The sequence below is a fragment of the Protopterus annectens genome, chromosome 1.part2, assembly GCF_019279795.1.
Source record: "Protopterus annectens isolate FY-2018-M chromosome 1.part2, PAN1.0, whole genome shotgun sequence".
Taxonomy (NCBI): domain Eukaryota; kingdom Metazoa; phylum Chordata; order Ceratodontiformes; family Protopteridae; genus Protopterus; species Protopterus annectens.
In genome coordinates, this window is record NC_056727.1 from 966586468 (window position 1) to 966609492 (window position 23025).

General features: G+C 38.7%; 1 protein-coding gene across 2 annotated transcripts in view; it reads right to left on the reverse strand.

Moving 5' to 3' along the window:
• Positions 1 to 23025, reverse strand: part of HPCA (hippocalcin) — a 778673-nt gene that overhangs the window by 606235 nt on the left and 149413 nt on the right. Inside the window, exon 2 of one of the 2 annotated variants that reach the window (XM_044059928.1) lies at positions 4933 to 4968. The exons of the other annotated variant lie outside the window; for it this stretch is intronic. The gene's annotated coding sequence lies outside the window, so the exon portion shown is untranslated. The remainder of the gene's footprint in view (positions 1 to 4932; positions 4969 to 23025) is intronic. 2 annotated transcript variants of the gene reach the window in all.

Consider the following 23025-nt stretch of genomic DNA (forward strand, 5'->3'; position numbering starts at 1 on the left):
CCCATTGCTTTTGAAGAGGGACAATAAGCTGTTCTGTTTGACATGAAGTGGGAGTCCATTCCACTGGTGTGGTAACATGTACAGGACAAATCTGGCCCTCCGTAATGTCCTATTACTGTCACATACCAGGTTAATTCTTTAGAGTGAGTATCCCACGTACCAACTGATTTGAGAATATGCAGCATTTCCAATAAAGCATGGTCAAAGAGTGCCTTATATCCAAGGCAGAGATTGCCTCTGAGTAGTCTGTATGAAACAGAATAAAGTGACACTGATTTCAGATGATCCACATAGGACAGATGCTGAAGACCTTCAATTTTCCTTGTGAGGAACCTCTGTGGTCACTCCAATTGCTGCAGGGGCTTGGAAAGTTGCATACCAAAAGGGATGTTGTATTCCCTTATTGGCCTGATGAGGGGAGAGTACGGACAGGTTATAACTTCTTTCATTTTCTGGATGCAATGGCCTTACTTATGAGATGTGCAATATTGAATGCCCTTCTTGCCACTGTGGAGACATGGTGATCAAAGGTAAAGTTACTGTCAACCTGTGTGCCCAGGTCCTTTACCACAGAGTGGATACTTAGGGTTTTGTTATTGTTGTGGTAGTTAGCAGGAACATTGCATGTACTGACAGGGATGATAATACATTTTTTGCTTTGCGTTTAAGGCCATGACTTTGCATTCAATCATTTGTGTGTGTAAGCCCCTCTTGTAGGATGTTGACATCGTTTGGAGATTCTATGACCACTCCTAGTTTGCAGTCATCAGCAAACTGTGTCAGCCACAGACCTTTAGTTTTAGCTTGTACTCTGGGGAACTAAGTTCAAAACAGTAGAGGTGCCAAGCTAGATCCTTGTGGAAAATCACTGGTTACAGGTCTGCTCTTGGAGGTGGATTCCCCTATTCTGACTACATGTGCTCTATCAATGAGCTGGTTAGCAACCCATCTAATGATATAAGGGTTGATACCTAGTTTATTTTTAATTTCTCCAAATCCTTTGCATTTCTAATACCATGATGGGACTGGACCCCATTCCTAGGTCAAAGCGCAATTAAAGTTCATGAAATTAATATTGTTTCAATCTTTGATGTCAGTCCAAAGTACTCCTTGCAGCACCCGCGATGTACCCAGTAATGACTTCTTCTGTAATTCGTATGGAGTTACATGTATTGGTAACATATTTAAATATGGTTGTAGATTCTTTTTTATAAGGCCCATTGCTCCTACTACTATTGGAACTGTCTGGATATCTTTCTTCCACATTGCTCTCATTTCTGCCTGCAAATCTTGATATTTTATGACTCTGTGTCTGTCTGTATGCATGACACTGTAGTCACTGGGTGTAGTGAAATGAAGCTGGGTATGATACATAGCTGAGTGAGTTTGTCAATGATGCCTGAATGGGAGATAGTGTAAAACACCTTGGCTAAGTTTAGGTAGGCTGTATGCACAGATTTCCCCTCATTCTGGGCCTTGGTGACTGTCTCAAAGAAGAGCACAATGTTTCACAGGCATTATCTCCCTTGACAAATCCAAACTGAGTAGGGGCAAGTGTTTGGACCTTATCTTTGTTGATACGGTTTACGATGATTCACTTCATAGCCTTGCAGATAAGGCTAGTCAGGTTAATTGGACTATAGCTCCCAGGGAAAGTGAAAGCACCACCTTTGTGCAAGGGAATAATGGTAGCCATTTTCCATTCAGCTGGGATGAAGCCGGTGCTTATACTATGACTGAAAAGAGTACCCAATGGTGTTGCTAATTCTTGTTGGAGCCCATGTAGGATGTAGCATGGGATGGTATCAGGTCCCATAGACGCTGTGTTTTTGGCCTTAGAGAGTGTGTTTATGAGTTGCTCTTTAGAGACACAAGGTAGGGAACAGGTGGTAGGGATTTCACAGGGTATGTGTGGTTGGGACAGGGAAGTGAAGTTTTCACAAAACCTGTCAGCTAACAGGTTAGCTATGTCCACAGGCTCAGTATATGTGGCATCATTAACTATCAGTTCGGCACAAATCTGGGTGTGTCCTTTTAGGTAACAGATGTAACTAAAGAACGCTTTATGATTGTCCTTAGTTGAGGAATCTAATTTGGATTCATAGTTTGCCTTTCAATCTCTAATAAGAAGTCTTATTAGGTTGTTTAAGCTGAGGAGGGAGTGTTTCCAGTTTAGGGCTCACTCCCTCTTACTCTTAGACAGCAATTTCTTCCTCTTATTGTAAAGTCTGTTAATGGCAGTTGTCCAGTAGGCAGGTTTGCTCTTACTTGTTCCTATTAGGTACGGCCGAGTCAATGCAGTTAAACATGTGTTTGTATAAAGCACTGGTATAGAACATATTTGCCAGTTCTGTCTGAGGGGAGTGGTGTAGTACAGCTATTTATACCATCCTGTAAGAGGTAATAATGTGCTATGGAGAAGTGTTTTGGTTTCTATGCTGTTGGAGGGGGCGGTGTGATAGTTACTTTGAATTAGACTGATTTGTGGTCAGATATCACTAGGGAAGACCTCACAGTGGAGATGCTAGAATTGTCCCCCATATTGGAAAGCAGCAGATCCAGGATGTTGGCACCCCTTGTGGCAGTGTCAAACAGCAGGTCCCGTGCACTGGAGTTAACAAGGTTGTTTTATATGGAGTTTTCACATCTGGAATTTTGTCCTTGAGACACTGCCTAAAAAGGGCACTATGTGGGAGGCAAGAGCCTTGGCCTGAATCCAAAATCCCAGGAGTAACAGATGATGACCATCTCTGGTAAAGCATTGAGGTCCGTCAATCATGTCATCCCAGGCTGACAGATACTGTATCCCCATAGAATGACACCAGAAGCTAAGGTAATTATTGAGGTCAATCATTTTTCTGTTTGTATTGAGGAATCATCCTAGGTGAAGGTAAAATGCTGCTTAAGGCTAGGGGCATACCTGCCTGAGACACACAGTCCGAGAGTTCAGTTATGTCTCTCTTCATAAAGTGTACATGACTGCGATCTATGGCACACAGTACTTCAAGGTAGTGTGCTACACAGTAGAAGTGTTGCATACTGCTGGCCCTCACCTCAGGGGAGAGGGGAAAAGATATGTGCTCACTGGCATGTGGGAACATAGCATCCAGGAATTGGTGTAGTATCCTGGATGCAGATGCCTGTGAAACCCCTATCATGCCCCCAGTTGGTCTTTGAAAAGTACCAGTAGTTATCCTAAAGGCTACACATGCCTTAGTTTCCACTGGGATGGGTTCCCCTCTGTTAGGTCTGGCTCTGAGTTGGGGGCAGCAGAGCTCACTGAGTTATTGTAATATGTCCCTGTCCACCACGTAGCATTCTGCAATCTCCAGCTCATGTAGCTCTTGAAACGTTATCCTGGGCCTGAACACTTCTCCTTCTCTGTCTAGGCCTACTGTCAGCAGCACTTACAACATTGACTTCAGCATCTAGTACATACAGATGTAGACTAGCTGCAGAAGCCCCTAGCATTATCTCAGTTAAAATTTTCAAGTCTCTACTCCAATGGTTCAGAGTACTGAGGGAAAATCAGAATATAGGGTGTATGCATACTTTATACAGTTGTGGTGTAGGTCTACCATGTGGGATTGGCTAATTATGATTGAGTTTACCTGCTTAGGATATAACTGACATGATTTTAAGGCCCTACTTTATTGCACGAAGCTAGGCATAGTGCAGCATAGTGCAGCATAGCTTATACAAAACTATATATTATTAATTGCATATATTCGGTTTTCATTCATAGCTGGTTACAAAATGACTGTGACATGGGTTGTCTTTTCATGTGAACACACTACAGTATGTCCAAACTATTTTCAGCAAGTGGCATGCTGAGCAAACATGCCACTGAGCATGAAATATCCTAAAAGTAACATGACACACTCCCCCCCAATGTCATCCACATCTAGTGGGAGTATAAACACCATGTAGCAGCCAACACAAAGTGGATATGTGGACACGGTTGCTCCCTTTAACGATTCAATAAATCCAGGGCATTTACCCTATATTTGCATAATATTCACGCTGACAGCCTGGAAACTACATGGTTCATAGCTGTGTAAGTTAGGTAACACCATGAATGAACCATTGTACAGACCCAACACAAGGTCTTACAGTACATTTGTCTGAAGTACATTATAAGTGTTTTCTTAACAAATTTTTATTTTATTTTTGTGTTAAGCATGTTTGTGCAATGCGGAATATAGACCAAACATACAGAAATTATTTAAAAATATTATTAATTTCATATAATTCCTCCCATTTTCTGACATCCACAATGTATGTTTTGCACATTTATGTATGTAAGCTTACATTTTCAGGAGAATTATATCCATATTTGTGGACTTTTACATCCCCTTCTTTCAGTGTACACTCCTGTACACTGAAAATGTCCACGTACCTACCTACTACCTACCTACTGACACAGACATGGTGTCTACACAAATGCATTACATCTTGTTAGATTGCTCAACCTGGCTAATTTGCATGAAATTCAACTACTTAAGCCAAAATTTGCATTGCACAGAATTTTCCGTGTTTGCACGTGCTTGTGCACTGCTACATGGGGTTTACTGAATCTAACACTGTTCGCGCCTGTGTATGCATCGCAGCATGATGCACATATGGTAAAAAAAATTGAACTTTGTTGAATTTCCCTTAATGTTTAAAGGCAGAATATTTAAAATTATATTGTGCAGTTGCATACTTCCCAGTCATTCAGAAAGTTGTATAATACATGACTTTTTGTCCTAGGAAGCCAACAGCACCTTTCTTTACAAAAATAATAATGGCAATTTTATGCATTACATTTCCAAACAGCTGGCCACATGAATGTATTACTTCTGCTGCAGTGTTATCAGTCACTGTGATACTACTTTGCCTACTGAAATGTAACAATCGTGCAAAAGAGAATGAGAACTGTCAGTAACTCACCAGGCTTGAATAGATAAATCTGACTGGAAACACAGTCTGAAACAGAAAAAGGATGAAACAAATTATTAAATAATGTGTAGCTCTTAAATAATAATAATTTTAACACTGCCATCCTCTAAAATACGTAAACTTTTTGCGACAAAATATGTATACAAACTGATAATTTAGAAGATCACATAACTGATAAAACTACAAAGCAGAAATAGGGCACACTTAAAATAATGCATAACAAATATAACCACACAAATTAATTATCATGGGAATATGAAATAAACATGAGCTGAGCAATCTCTGTGGAAGCTGGTCTACAACAAACACTGAATGTTCTATCACACATTATCAGCACGTGGCAAGCTGACTCTCTCATCTGAAGTAAAATAAATGAATCAATTGCTGTTTGGCTAAACACAATGCATCAAACACTAAATGGCAATTCAGCATTCACCTAATTTAGAGGTCCAGAACAGTAAGGAGCTGCTACGGCAACTGGGTCTATTTTAATGCACAGAAGAGTGCATACTTAGTAATTCAGGAACTAGGACAAAGAGCTACTATAAGGTATTTAGCAACTCCTGCTGTTTAGATGTTGGGAACTGTAAACAACTCACTGACTGTGTGAGCCTCATTAAATTTTAATGTATATATTCATGTACTAACCCTTTCAAACTTAACCCTGAGTGACTGCTTTTTCCTCCAGTGCTGACTGCCTGTTTGTATGATGTTATGTTAAATAGTGAGTTAAATGCCTTGAATCAGAATGCTGCTGTATTCATGAAGAGAAACAGAAATTTGTTGTTGTGCCATTGAAGCGAAAGTGCTTTATTTAAACTGACTAGTGTAAGGTGCATAGTAAAAAGTAGTTAAGAAAACTGCTTCAACAAAATAACACCCACAACTAATAACTAAGAATTCCAAATGTGCACATAAATACAGTGAGTGCGTCTGCTGAAAAACAAGATTTCCTACTTACATCACCAAACCAGTGTCAGCCAAAACAAAATTACTATACAGCACGATTTGTTTCACTAATTAAATGTGGCCCAATGCAAGAAACTGACATTTCCTGCTATGGTCCACATTACTTTAGCCAGCTGCCACGGATCCTAGGAATTGCAGCTTTCACTTGCTCAGTTTAGAACAGAAGGTAACCTTGAATGATTTAACACTTGGTTTTCATAGGTTCATAGGTTCATACTAGGCTATCTGACCTAGGGCATTTATAAGCCTAGCCATAGTGTGTGTGGCTTTCACCCCCCCTTAGGATGAGAATACTATACCCATTAGTTTGCTGTGCCTCTGTCCAGCAGTGATACAGAGATGATTCCCGGGGTAAACCTACGATCTCCCATCCACTCTTCAAGATTTCTCTTGAACAGAGTCAGTGAGGGGCTCTGCCTCACATGGACTGGGATTCTGTTCCATAGTGTAGGGAGTCTCTGGGTGATGAATCTGTCCCTCCAACACATCCTATTTATATCCGTGTTGAGGTTTAAGTCTCTTGCTCTCGTGGCTCTGGTGGATTTGGATTTTTTGAGGTGGAGCATGTCCATTAATTTCGGGTTGGACATGGCCTTGTATGTCAGGCACAGATCACCTCTGAGCAGACGGTATGCGACTGAATAGAGCTGGAGTTTCTTCAGTCGGGCATCGTATGACATATGTTTGAGCCCCTTTATCCTTTTGGTGAGGAACTTTTGGGGTCTTTCCAACTGCTGCAGGTGTCGGGTAAGGTACATTCCGAATGGGGCGTTGTACTCAATCATTGGTCTGATAAGTGAAGAGTACAGGGGTACAATGACCTCTCCTGATCTGGATGTGAATCCCTTCATGATCAGGTGGGCAATGTAGAAGGTCTTCCTAACCACTTTGGCAATGTGAGTGTCAAAAGAGAGGTTACTGTCAACTTGGGTTCCCAGGTCCCTGATAACTTCTTCCGTGTTTAATGGATTACCACCTATGTGGTAATTAGGGGTTACCTTGTTTTTCCCAAAGGGTATGACTATACATTTTTTGGCATTTAGCTTAAGGCCATGGCTCTGGCACCAGTTATCCATTTCTATGAGACCTTTCTGGAGGATGTCTGTGTCTGATGGCGTGTCAATTATGGTGCCCAGTTTGCAGTCATCTGCAAATTTTGTCAGCCACAATCCCCCTATGTTTGCCTGCACTTCAGAAAAATAAATGCCGAACAAGAGGGGGCCCAGGACTGAGCCCTGTGGGACACCGCTCGTGACCGGCTTAGAGTCTGACATGGCACCAGCAACTCTAACCCTGTGTGTTCTGTCCTTGAGCCAGTTTGCATCCCATCTTGTGACATATGGGTTTACATCTAAGCTGGTGAGCTTTTCTATGATGCCCGAGTGGGGTATTGTGTCGAATGCTTTTGCTAGGTCAAGGTAGGCTGTGTGAACTGCCTTACCCTCATCAATGGCCTTAGTGACTGTTTTGAAAAAGTCGACCAAGTTCAAGAGGCAGGATCTGCCCTTGACAAAGCCAAATTGGGTAGGATCCAGTGTCTGTAGGTCCCCAATGTCTTTATTTATGAGTTCCATTATGATCCTCTCCATAGCTTTGCAGACAAGGCTCGTCAAGCTTATGGGGCGGTAATTTCAGGGTCCATAGAAGCACCGCCTTTGTGGAGTGGGACCACAGTTGCCGTCACGCCATTCTTTGGAGTGCGTATCCTGTAGTAAGGCTAAGATTAAACAGCAGCCTTATGTGTGGGTTTAGTTCCTCATTGAGTTCGTGTAGCACACAGCCGGGGACACCGTCCGGTCCCATTGATGCTGTGTTTTTTGCTTTAGAGAGAGCAGCTCTCACCTGGGCATCTGAGATGTTTGGGAGGCTAGACTCTGGTGGGATAGATATTTCTCCTTTTGGGGGGGAGGGAGGGGAGAAATTTGCACTGAACCTGTCTGCCATTATGTTGGCAATATCTGTGGGTTCAGTGATTTTTTTATCATTTTGGACTAATTTTGTGCATATCTGGGAGTTTCCACCCAGGTTTCTAACATAGCTAAAGAAGGCTTTATGATTGTCTTTTGTGTCATTAGCGATTTTTCTCTCAAAGTTTCCTGTTTGGAATGTCTGTCAGAACATCAGAATTAGAACATCATAAAGGTGGTCAGGGAAACAAAGGATTATACCCTCTGTGCTACAAAATGGTAAACGAAAAAGACAGTAATTTTTGGATTGTAGAGTAAGCCAATACAGATATATTGGGTACACTGTTTCTTTTTCAATTGACCAACATGTTCAGAACTAAGTAGCTTAGCTCTCTTATTCAGCATGCTTGAAACCTCCATCTTTTGCCCACCAAAGGCATTATCTTGAATGGCGGGTGTCAACTGTTGAGTAGTTCAATGAGATCAAGCTCCCAGTGATGATATCGACCATTAGATCTTACATCTGCAAATCCAAGAAGATCAGGGAGATGGGGTGGCCCTACAAATTCTGCATATTTAGAGAGAAGAAATATAGGGATTGCTTACTGTGCTCTGCTCCAAGGAGCCCATCACTTTAGCTCTTATACACTTAAACAGTTAAAGATACGAATGTAAAAAAGAAAAAAACATAAAAAAATGTGTTGATTTAGCATAATATGAAAGATAAGACAGCTAGGTGTCTGATGCAGGTTCACTACAAGAAGTGAATGCATAATCTGCTGACAGCAAACTGAATAAGTCAAACCCAATGAACAAAAAAAACCCACAAACTGTGGGTGACATCAATAATAACTTTTTAATACTTTTTTCTGTAGAGGTCAATGTTTCCAGAGATCCATATGGCAGGACTTCACACACACACACACACACACACACACACACACACACACACACACACACACACACACACACACACACACACACACACACACACACACACACACACACACACACACACACACACACACACACACACCTATATACATACATTATCTATGTTTGCCCAACCATTTAATGAGACACAAGAATATTCAGAGAATTGCATTTGGGAAGCTGTTTGGGTAGTTGCTACAATCTTGTATTACCAATTTGACTTGTGGTAGCAGATATGTTCCATGTGACACAAAGATGTTGACAACCAGCAAAATATGTTGGAGGGCAACTATGCAAGCAACAGCATTTAAATACATCAAAAAGTCAATATTTTCTGCACAACTGACCTCTAATAGATTTTCTGAAATTTTTTACTTAGTATGTAAAAACAATGTACTTTAATTTATCACTGCTGCATGGGAAGAGTCTCGAATGATGCAACATGAAATTCACAGCTATGAATGAAAATAATTAACTGTAGACATGGGTCCATCTATCAAGGGAAAACTAACTTACCTTCAGGTTACAGAGCCTGTGCAGCTGCATTAAGCAACCATAAACAGGCAAAATGAGAATCATCTGGCTGCTTAGGACCATGCCTTTACAAGAAGCACAACTTAAAAAATATCAGATTTATGAAAAAACTATTTTTAAGTTAAAAAAGACAGCTATACACATACTTATTATACTTTTAACATGTAAAAATATATTACTAAAACTAATATACCATTGCTGTAGATGTACCTATTCTACAGTAATTATAATCCTCCTACCCTGCTTGTTTACTCTGTATAAATTTCAAGCAAATGTATTATATGCAACTGTTGTATATTGTCTTAAAATCTGTTATGTTTTTGCTTATGTACACCTTGGAGCTTTTCACCCCGGGCCTCCACTGAAAATGGGCTCCCCATGGCCCAGTGAACTTTCCCGGAAATCAAATACCAAATAAAAAAAAATAAATAAATAAAATAAAGTACAGTAACATAACATGACAGTCTGTCTTTATATGTTTTCAGGGTCTATGGCTACACAGACACTAATAAAATGAAATAAAGCTGTCTGTTTCAAGAACATAAAAATAAATATCCAGAACATATATCTATATATGTATCTCACTAGATATATATAAATATATCTATATATCTATCTATATATATATATATATATATATATATATATATGGAGAGAGAGAGAGAGATAAATACACACATCTGCATATATAGATGTATGCATATATACCACTGGTCTCTCTCTCTTTATATATATATATATATATATATATATATATATATATATATATATATATATATACACACACACACATATATATATATGTGTGTGTGTGTGTGTGCGCGCACATGTATGCATTTTGTGTGCATGTGTGCATCTTACAACATACACACGTGTGCACATGCACAAACACATACAACACACACAAACATACATTCACAGCCATATATAGCTATTTATACATAGATACATAGGTATCTACTACTTTGCATGCATTCATATACACATAAATATACATATGCACCTACATGGAAACAGTTTTAAATTCCAAGAATTTTGGTGTAAGTCCAAGAACAATAAAACTGAATCTGTAAAAATGGTGACTTACATATATTACGTTCAGCTTTATTTGGTCTTGGAGTATTAACGTTTTCTCCAAAGGATGGTAATCTTGCAGTTGAAATATACATGTAGCAGGGATGTGGGGGTAACAGCCCACCCCACCTCACACTCCGAGGTTGCAACTCACAACTACAGGTGTGAGAATTACAAGAGGGAGACTGCCAACATACACACATGCATATATATTCAGTAGCCATCTGGCTTAAACAGTGTCATGACCCTACAACCCACGGGCCTCTACTACAGGAAGATTAAGGTATCATACAGCAAAGACTCTAGCTTAACCGGATCTTTCAGGAATTTTTTTTACTGAATGTTTGTCTTTGTGATCTTTTTATCCTTTTCTTTAAATGTTATTTAGGGTATTTTACAGGTACTTTCATGTTTATGGACATCAGGATTGGTCTTAAACTTTGTGCTTCTAAAGTATAGACAAACAATCCACTTATGCTGTACTGATGAGCTCAGAAAAAAGGGTGAAATATGACATGTTTACCACTAGTGTGGTTTAATTATATTGACCTGAAGGCACCAATAAAGATTTAAAAAGTACAAAGTGAAAAGCCAGGGGCATTCAGAAGCCATGTAGTTGAAACACGGGTATGTCCTTAAGGGGTCATTTGCATATTTCCACTGGGTCTCTGCTACAGGAGTTTTAAGGTAGTATGCAATAAAGACTATCCCATGATTCCTTAACAGAGAGGTCATAGTGTGGCCAAGCCAACACTATTATTTACCTTCCTAGTGACCAGCATCACTAAGAATCATATATCCATGTGGCCAAGCCAGTGTATATGATGAGGATCCTCCCCTTACCTCCACAGCACAGGCTCACAGCTAGATCATGGCAAGCCATTGCAGGGACATGTTTAGGTACAGGAATTAAGTAATGAGACTGTTCATGAGAAACCCCAGGGGTCAATGTGAGTGTGTGTGCATACCTGTTTAATACTGGTGTAATCAACAGCAGCAAATACATAAATATATAGTAATGGAAAAGCAATCAAAGAAGCCATTATAACCATTAAGAACTCATATCCCTCCCAAGTGCCCATCTCAACAGTAGCAGAAAAATGCAGAAAGATAATTATGTTAGACAATATCAATGCCCCCCACATAATGCACACACTCACTACAGGATGGTTTATATTCATGAAAATGTAACACATGACAGCACAAAGAAAAAGCACTCCCAAATGAAACTAAACCCCTGCCAATGTCACTGATATGCTCTACACTACTGTACCAGCACTGCATACCACAGAAGCAGTGGTAGCAAAAGTGATTGTAAAACCGCATTTCAACAGAACAGAACACTTGATAGCAGAACAAATAAAATGTACTTACCTGTGTTCTCATGTACTGTGATGTACGGACTGATGTCACTTGGGGAAGGAGTTAACAAAATGGTTAAAGTCTTTACCTCACAAACACAGGGTACAGTTTGCAGAGTGATAAGCCTAGTATTTACATATGAATCTGAAAAGTCATACTAGAGTTGACAGAAAGTGCACATTTGAAGGGATAGTATCAACAGTGTGTGAATGAAACTGGACTTGGTTAAAAGAGAGTAGAGCACTTTAAGAGATCAGAGCCCTCCACCTTTCAAACTGTCACATCCAAGTCGAATAACTCACGTAACAGCTTTTCAACAAGTCATTATTGCATACCAATTGTTGCTTTTCCTACTACTACGATGTACATCCCACTGAATTTGAGCTCCTGCCTGTCTAACTGATATTCTCTTGTTCTGTGCATTAGCTATTAATACCACCGAAGTCACACTACAGTTTTCAGAATGTCTGCATTTGAATGGATATTATCAGCAGTATGTGTGACTGAATTTGCACATATTTAAAAGGGACTACAGCACTTAGGGGATCAAAATCCTCCGCCTCTTAGATTGACGCATCCAAATAGAATATCTCTCATCACATCTGTTCAGGAAATCAGTAGTACATTTCACCAATTGCTTTTCACACTGCTACAATGTACACCTCAGTGGATTTGAACTGCTGCCCACCTAACTCACATTCTCTTGACCTGTGTACCAAGACACACAACAGTTATCAGAAAATACACATTTGAAGGGAGTGTTGCAATAGTGTGGAAGACTGCAAAATGAGCAGTGTTAAGCAGATATCAGTAATCAGTGGAGAACAACATTTCACATACCTACAGACAATTTAGTCATCACATCATGAGTACCTTGAGTCATGGAAGCTGTTACAGTTAAACTAATAAATGTCTGCTTATGCTTGCATCAGTATTGTTTTTGCCCTGCACTGAGGTTAAGCTCACTTATATGGACAGCATAACATTAGTGTGGCTGAAGGATTTTTCCTCAATGTTTGCCATGAGACATAAACTGTCAGTTACCATTTCCGAAATATGAATAGCGAAGTTGCTCTCTGCTGACCACTATATCATGTTATACATATGGAGAGTGATTTGGATTTGCTTTAAACCCCATTGTCCATATGTGTGTGATGTGAAAAACAAGTTACCTATGATAAACTTTTGAGGTAGGGAATGAGATATATATATATATATATATATATATATATATATATATATATATATATATATATATATATACACAGACACACACACACACACACATACATATATTTGTGTGTCTAGGAGGGCTGCATGGTACACAGCAGAGGAATAGAAATCATGCTTGAATGAGTGATGTGCTACAGATCTATCCCACATCATGCGAAGCCACAGATGAAATTTTTCTGCATGTGTCTGACAACTCACAGTTGAAGGGGATGTTAAAAAGATAAAATGCTAATGCAGTAAAATAGGGACTGAGCAGGAAGGAGATAGGTGATGAGGACTTATAGAACACAAGGGACTGAAACCCGTGGCTCTCATAGTTATATTGTCTTCATATTGGTTCATTATCCGGGGTTGCAAGTATATCTACCTGTATGGGGTCTTCAGTGAAACATATAAGGTAAATGTATACCATTTGGAGAATGATTATCAAGCAAAACATGTCAAGCATTTCAACATTTCATGTCTTGATATCATTCTGCAAATGTTCTACATTTATCTTTTTAATGGAACATAGTTGTATGCTGGGAAGAAAAAATGGGGCACAGCATGCCACCCTCACTCAGTGGATTAGAACCCTGTACCAAGTGAAGTGGAATGGATTTGTCACATCATTCATATGACGAGCTAAGGAAGCTGAGACAGAATCACCTTACCTTATTTTAATTATGTCAGAATTGCTGACTGATGCACATCGACACCAAAATCAGGTACTAGACTGATGGCATTACCCTTTGTTCACTTATGAGTAGCGATGCTGCTCAGTGCCAAGTATCGTGCAACAGATGAATACAGAATAAGCAATTTTGGTTTATAAGTTATTAATGGCCAGGGTGTGTGTTGGTCTATCTATTTTTCAACCAGATTAAAGGTTGGAAAGGAGAATAGGACACAGATGAAAATGGGAGGCAAGCAAAGGGTAGAACACTTGGTAAGCAGTTCAGGAATGATCAGGATGGTGGTGGGATAGGGCCATATCTTTCAACTTTTTCTTAAAATAATTTTGGATAATAACACTGTAAATATTTTGTGTCAAATTAACACACTATGTTGGCTGACAAATTGTAGCAAACCATTTGTGTAAATAAAAAATGTAGGTGAAGTTGAGAGTTATGTGTGGGACATAATTTTTTGTGGAACAGGTGCCCTTTTTTAATCTTTGAGGAGAAAGTTAGGGAAGAAATTCAGAGATGTCAGAGGTACATAAATGTAAGAGGTTAGGAAACAGGAAACACAAGATATGACTGGCAGTATGTGGAGTAACATACTGAGGGAGGGGACACACTGGTGAAGGCAACATCAGACAAACAGAAAGCATGAAAATTGTAAAGGGTGGGCTATATAACTTGACAGGATTCAAAAGGGAGGGGGTAAACTGACTATGGGCAATGGGTCATTTGGAGATGCCTACTCTACTAGTTTAGACACAATACAAAATCACATATCACTCTGGGTAATATTAGTCACCCCTTGGCCCTGTGGCTAGGGAATTGCCTCAAAGAGTTGCTGAAGTATGTTCACAGTACAGTAAATGTGGACAGTGAACCTCCTGTCCTTAATCTCACACAAAATCTTTACTAGCTCCTGACAGGTGACAAAATCACCACCTCTCCTGGCTCTGCTACCATTGGGTACCAGTGCAATATCACTGGGGGAAGCTCTCTGTACTGATGGGGACAACAGGAACAGAAATGTAGAAAATTAAAAAAAAATGTGATGCATTTTATGTAAGCAAGACTATAAATAAACTTAAGTGTAAGATTTCATGTCTTCTGGCAGAAATTCACTCTGGTTGTAAAACAATGCACTAGCCAAACACCTTTCTCTGGTTCCAGATATTGGATCGCATAGACATGGGTGACCTTGAAGGTGATATCCTGAATTTACTAGAAAAACATTAACTCATACGGCAATTAAAGCTGAACTCTTTCAGAAAGCCTGGACTAAATTACTACTGTTAACTTAAAAGTGTACTTGAACTTAGAAAATTACTACATTGTTTACAGGACTAATTTTATTTTTTCACTATCCTTATTTAAATATTGATTGCAGTATTATTTTATATGGAGGTTTCACTACTTTTATAAGGGCACTAATTTTTTACTGTCACACGCTGGCCAGCGCTACGTTGATGTACTTTTCCTGGTTTAACTTACTCATTAAATTACATATAAGGTTGTATTCATGTTTTAATTTTGGTTTACTGTTTTTAATATGCATATTTGTTGGTTTTAATAAGAGTTTTGTAGATATATATATTTAAGGTTCTTGTATACAGACCTGAAGAAGTCTAGAGGGATGAAAGTGATCTTTGTTAACAATCATTTATGGAAATATTTTATGTTTTGGATAATGTATTTTTTCTGGATGCCAAAAAATATATATTTTTTTGCTTGACAACCATGTTCATAGGTTCATTCTAGGTACTAGGCTATCGGCCCTAGGGCCTACACAAGCCTAGCCAAAAAGGTACCCAGGCTTTTGCCACCCAAGAAAATTATTTTCCTGTGCCCCTGTCAAGCAGAGCCAGAGGTGATCCCCGGGGTAAATTTCCTATTTCCCATCCAATCATCAAGATTTTTCTTGAAGAGTGCTAATGAGGAGCTTTGTTTGATATAGATAGGTAGTTTGTTCCAGAGTATGGGAAGTCTCTGGGACAGGAATCTATCCCTCTAGCATGTTCTGTTTATTGTGGTGACAAGGTTTAGGTCCCTAGAGCGTGTAGCGTGGAGGGATTGGGATTTCTTTAAGTGGAGCATATCCAACAGCTCTGGGTTTGACATAGCTTTGTATGTTAGGCAGAGATCGCCTCTGAGTAGGAAATATGTGACGGAGTAAAGCTGGAGTTTGAGACGGTCTGCGTAGGGCATCTGTTTGAGGCCAGTAATCCTCTTTCTGAGGTATTTCTGCAGCCCTTCCAGTTGTTGTAGATGTCTTGTGAGGTACATACCAAAAGGGGTATTGTACTCTATCCACACATACACACAGACACCTGGGAAAGGCTGGCACAGATTTACCCACTGTGTCCCTTTCTGCCCAGGCTATAAGGTAGTTATAACTGTCACCAGACACTACAAAGCCAGCTACCTAAGCTCTTTCAAGGGTATCCAATTATACTGAGTGAAATTAATATTAATACAAATGGTAATGTTGACCAAACAGCCAGGCTTCATTCAAAAATGTGAGGCAACATACTGATGGCTTAGGCCCAGTAATTTAATTTCTTACTATTTTCAAAACTTAGCTGGAGCTGAGCTTAACCTCTTCTGTTCTGGTATCCTCTGTTAACATATACATATTTAATTCAGTTACAATACAGTCAGGACCCACTGTTGTTACATTTTTAACACAAGCAACTTTACAAATCCTAAGTAGCTTTTCTGCAGCTTGTCTCCATGGAGACAGTCTGGTAAAGAGAAACTGGAGACAGTCTGGTGGAAGGTGACTGAAGGAAAGGAAAAAAATAACAGAGAAACTGGCTAGGACATAATGTTCCCTGAAAACAATCAAGGGTTTTCCCAGGTGTGAGAGCTTTAAAGACAAGCCAGTTACACCTGAAGTAAACTTCTTTCAGTTTTTTTTTTAAATGCATTGGGGATACTAATATAAACAGGTGCTTTTGTTTTTTTTTCTTGTTCACCCTTCTTCTCTCTTTTTCTTTGTCCAGTTTTGAAAAATGTAGACACTGCAATGAAAAAAAGAAAGACGAGGTGAGGAAATGGGGGGAGAGCACAAGCGTCTGGTTAACATAGTATGACAAAATAAAAATCAGTGCGCTTTTTCCCATGCTTGCATAGGGAAATGACTGGGTGAAAATCACAGGCATTATCCAGTAACAAGTTTATTACAAAGCATGTAAATGAAAAAGAATATTAAATGCTGTAAGTCTTTCTTTCTGATAAACAAGGTACCCCTAACAGTTCAGTGTCTGGTTTGCATGTCACTAGAAGACAATTTGATAAAGAAAAATGGCTTGGAGAAAGTGTTTACTGAAAGCATTCAAGTGTTTTCTCAGCTGGGAGAGTTATCTATATAAATAAAAATGTAAATGTTTGTTTGTTCAAAATCTTAAATCTCCGAAAGTTCTTCACCGATTGCTTTGAAATTTTCATACAATGTTGCATTCGAATACGCGCATGTTTTTATATACCTACTATTATATAGATATCACATGCTGCATTCGAATACGCACGTGTTTTTATATACCTACTATGGATTCTATATATTTGTGTACAAATATGCAATTTTATATGTTTTTGTTATAACTTTCTTACTTCTTTTTCAGTGCAATCGATCTGCTTTAGTTCATCCAAATAATGCCTCTCAGAAGATCAAACTTAGGTCATCGTACTCGCGGAGCGGAAGTAGTGCGATGAGTAATTGCAAATCAAACTGAGGAAGAACAGGCATCAACGATTAATCAAAACAGACAAAGAATGGCTCAAATATGTGCTGAGGAAGCAGCAGAGCGACGTGCAGCCAGACTTGAGGATGCACGGTTGTAAGCACAGAGATCGCATTCTGCAGCTTCAGATCTGCTTCATTCTCCTCGATCGACACCAGCAGACGAAATAAATGCTTGCCTGAAATACTCTACTTTGTGGCGACACGTAAAGACGTTAAAATTAACTACAAATATGCTTGTCCAGCTGCAAAACGATCAATCAGCTGAGATATTCTCACAACAATTGCTGGAAATTGGGAACGGAAAGGTGCCGGTTGATCTGACCTCAGGACGAATTTCATTGCCTCATAACTTCTGCAATTTAGTTACGTCAAAAGAAGAATTGGTTGAAAAAGTATTTCCCAATATTCAAACCAATTATAAGAATCACGATTGGCTGACTGAATGAGCTATTCTTGCGGCCAAGAACAAAGACGTCTATGAACTTAACAATATTATTCAGTCTAACATTCAAAGCGAGGCAGTCACATACAAGTCCGTCGACACTGTTGTGGAAGTAGATGAAGTGGTTAATTATCCAACAGAATTTTTGAATTCACTCGATCTGCCAGGGATGCCACCGCACGTACTGCAATTGAAAATCGGTGTGCCAATTATCATGTTGCGAAATATCAACCAGCCAAAGCTTTGCACGCGGCTTGCAGTAAAAAAATTAATGAGCAACATCATAGAAGTAACAATCTTGACAGGACCTTTCAAAGGTGAAGATGTCCTCATTCCTCACATTACTATGATTCCAACGGATATGCCATTTCAATTTAAGAGATTGCAATTCCCAATTCGATTGGCGTTTGCAATCACCATCAACAAAGCTCAGGGCCAATCTTTAGAATTGTGCAGTTTAGATCTAAACACAGATTGCTTCTCACATGGACAACTATATGTTGCGTGTTCTAGAGTCGGCAAACCAGACAATCTCTATATCTGCACAGACAATGGAACAACAAAAAATATTGTATACCCACAAGCATTGTGAAATTAAACATATTAGAAACGTGCGCTTTCTCTTTTCTTTCTTTTCCATTTAACCAGACTGAGTGACAGCAACGTGTGGCCGGGTACAGCTAGTATAGACATAAAAAATTAAATAGCATTTACTAATAGCATAGACTGTACCATGCATCTTAGCATGACTAACCTTTCTTTTTCGTTAGTTTTAGCCTATCTGTGTAGCTATCAACTTAGAACTTATGCTCTTATTAGGAAGCAAAAACTTTAATATTTGAAGATGTACATAATTTTGTGTGTTATTGTAAAGTTCGTATGTTTTAGGAGGGTTTTTGGGGGGTTGTTTGTTCTGTTTGAGGGCTTTCAAAAAAGCAAAAAGTTATGTAAGATGTGACATAGGTGCAAATCAATATGACATGAAACAACTATATAAAAATACCAAACTGCCGGACAGTATATACATGTAACAAAAAAGTTGGAACTAGACATTTAGCAAAACAGCAGTTCTATATAAAAGGTGGTAATAATAACTATATAAGAAAATTATGCTTTCTGTAATGTCTTTCAATCTAAATGGACTTATAGATAAAAATAAAAAAGAAAGAGTAGTGAACTATATTAAAAAAATGTAGAATGCAAATAGCTGTGCTACAGCAGACACACCTGGAAAGAACTGAACATGTGAATTTGATAAAGAAAGGTTTTCAGGATGGTTATTCAGCAGAATATTTGGGGCAAAGGAAAGCGGAGTGCTTATATTAATAGCAAGAGGAGCTCCAATAGTGATAGAAGAGGAAAAAATATATAATAATGGAAGATGCATAGTACTAAGGGGCTACTGGCTAGGGAGGAGGATTATACTGTCATGCATTTACACCCCATAAAACTGCTATAATGGAGCTTAAGCAAATTTGGGGAGAAATAATTAGCTTTCAGCAAGGAATATTACTTATAGGTAGAGCCTGGAATTTGGTTTGCAACAGTGAATATGTGTCCTGGGGGGCCTAGAAGGGATAATATAACAAGGGTGGGTAGATTTTTGAAGAAATTTATGAAAATGTTTGGCATGGAAGATGTGAATTCAGTACTAGGAGTTTGGAGTGAATTTACATATTACTCACCGAGATACAAAAACTGGGCTGGGCTAGGGAGATTTTATAAAGCACAGGAACATGTGCATTTAATTGAAGGTCTTGAAACGCACCCAATAGCTATTTCAGATCATGCACCAATAATAACTAAAATAAAAATGCAAGGTAATGAAATAAAAATGAGATACTGGCGCTTCCCCACCTACCGGTTGAAAAGAGAGGAATTTAAGGAATGGGTTGTGGACTTATTTCAGGAGCTACTAGAGAAGACAGATTTGTCTTCTGTAAACAAAGCTAAGGAATGGGATAAAATTAAAGTGGAGTTTAAAACTAGGTTGGAAATAAAAGAAAGGGAGCTATGGCTAAACAGTAACAAGAATTATTTAGAGGGACTGACAAATGTTAAAGTATTGCAAAATAGGAAAAATCTCTCAGAACAAGAAAATGAGCAACTGCAGAATGCTAAACAGAAAATAAGGGATTACCTCGATAATATGCATGAGTTTAGAAAGACTGGTGTTAAGCAACTGTTTTTTGATAATAATTCTAGAGCACAAAAACTGTTAGCACAACTCTGGCCACAAAAAGTGGAAAGGGCAGTCACCAAGCTTAGGGAGCCTATAACAAGGAAGATAACAAGAGACCCTGTAGAAGTATTAGAAATATTTGGGAAATTTTACGAAAACTTGTATAAAGCAGAGAAATATGGAAATCAAGAAAAGGTATAAATGGAAATGTTTATGGAAGAATTCAATATGCCAAAGTTACAGGTAGATGAGGCTGAATTACTAAGAATTATGATAGGAAGGGATGAGATAAAAATGGCTATGTATAACCAATCTATAAGAAAGTCCCCAGGTATAGATGGTATTCCTGTGGAAGTTTGGAAGTTAGGAGGGAACAAAATGATAAAGATCTGGAAGCTTTTGTTTAACAGTATTTTATGAGGAGGAGAAGTTCCAGCATCCTGGAAGAAGGCTATGGTAACGGTGATACCTAAAGAGGGTGAAGATCCATCAGACCCAGCTTCATACAGGCCCATTTCATTACTAAGCCATTATTATAAAAGTGTTTATGTCTATAATGGCTAAAAGAATGGCAAACGTGATACCAAAATTGATAGATATGGATCAGTGTGGTTTTGTGGAGGGGAGGCAAACATTTGACAATATTAACAGAACATTGATGATCCAGAGGGAAGCAGAATTTAAGAAAGTACCACTTTTACTGGTGGATCTTGATGCAGAGAAAGTATTTGACAGAGTAGACTGGGACTTCATGAGCAGGGCAATGGATGCCTTTGCTTTCCCTGATACAATTATAAGGTTGATTAGAAGAATATATGAGGGATCGGAGGCACAAATTAAAGTGGGTGGGGTCCTCTCTGATAATTTCTGCTTCAGTAGAGGAACCAGGCAGGGTTGTCCACTTTCCCCTTTGTTGTTTGCATTATATTTACGACCACTGGCAAAGAAAATAATGGACTCAGAAATTCAAGGATGTATTTGGTATGGTAGTCGTTAAAAGCTGGCCCTATTTGCAGATGATATTATTCTATATATGACAAAACCAGAAAGGGACAATACAGTGTTGTGGAACATTTTAAGACAGTTTCAAATCTTCTCATGATACAAAATTAATGAAGGTAAAACAAAGGCAGTAGCGGTAAATTATGTACGCACACATAAATTGGTCCAACAATATCCATATTTATGGGGACATGATAAAATGAAGTATTTAGGAGTATGGATTAGAAATGACTCTGGTGGCAGCTATAGATATGTGGGAAGAGACTAAACAGAAGATAATACAAAAATTGAAAAACTGGAAGTTTTGTTATATGGATATAGATACTAAGATACAAGCCATTAAAATATTTTTAGTCTATTTAGTCTTATATACAGGTCAAGCATATTTTTATCAACCGGAAGAGAAACTGTGGACAGCAATTAAAAAAATAGTTGAAGGATTTTATCTGGGAAGGGAAGACAGCAAGGGTCAAGTGGGATAAACTGATTTTACCAATAGAAGAAGGTGGACTAGGATTACCTAATTTGAGGGGGTATTTTAGAGCAACACAGCTAAGGCTCTTATACATAGCACAAGCAAGAAAAACTATAATTCATGGTGGAAAGGGATGATGATGATGATGATGATGACGCAGGGAGGAAGCGCAAGAAATAAGGAGAGATTGGGATTTTGGATGCAGACTCTTAAGGAGAATAACCAAAATCATGCAGAGTATTATATTCATAAAATAGCAGGGAGTATTCTAAGAAACAAACCAGTACGAGAATGGAGAAAATAGATTTTGCCAATAGGGCTGACTGTGGTCAGGGATACAAATAATAGGCAAGAGGGGGCTGGAATTTATTGGAGAAAACTGGCAAAGGAACCAAAGTATTGGGAACAAATAACTAGAAAGGGAAAGGTAATAGAATGGGAAGAGGCCAAAAATGTATTTGGACTGTAGGTTAGAGATTGCCTTTCCTATCAAGGACTGATGTCAGAGTATAGGCAAAGGGAAATAAATAGGAGGCTCCTAAATGAAAGACCAGAACTGGTAGAGTTTTTAATAGAATGTAGAACAGAAGATGCCATTAAAAAAAGGAATAATTAGTAAAGCATATTAAATACTGTATGATAATTACAAGAATCAATCAAAGGAGCTTAGAAAGGATTGAGAAGAGAGATTGGATAAGCAATTCACAAAGAGACAATGGGGGATATATGCGTATCTCCCAAATATGCAACAAAGTCTAGAAGGCTTAATATTTTTGCCTGAAAATGTTTACATAGGTATTTTTATACCCCGAGTAGACTACAAAGATTTCTTCCTCTGGTGGATATCAAATGCTGGAGGTTTGATGGGCAAGAAATAGGTAGCTGGGAACATATTTTTTGGAGGTGTGATGAGCTAGCAAGACTTTTGGGATTCCCTGTGGGCTGGACTGTTGGAGATGCTGGGTGGGCAGATTGGACTGACTGCGAAGATGATTTGTTTGAGTTATGCTACAGAATCGGAATTGCCTAGACAAAGTAAAGCCTTGCTGAGTCTAAATATGGTGGCTGCCAAAAAAGCAATTACTAGAAAATGGAAATGAAAGTCTAGACCAACTTTACTACAAGTAGTGAATATAGTAACTGAGATAAAACAACTGGACTTGGAATCTTTAGAAAAGGGAAGGAGCAAACTACATAGAAAAAATGGGAATTGTGGGAAAAGTATATGCAGAGCAGGAATGAGGTTTAAGTGGCAAGATTTGAATGAGCTATATAATGCTTAACTGCCAGTGATTAGAAAGTTTATAAGTGATTAGTAATGTTGTTTCAATGGTATCTGTGATGTAAACTGTTTACAACTAAAGTGATTTCATCGTGTATGTTTTTCATTTATATAAATGCAAGATTGCCTTTGTCACATGTGAAAATTTAATAAAGATGTTGGAAAATAAAAGAATGGGTAAATGAGATTTAGGAACAAACTGATTTGTCCAGGGACATCTTTGGGTGAGGGTCAGGTAGGAATAGTAATGGCAGTCAAGACGGTAGTGGAAGGGGGTTAGTGTGG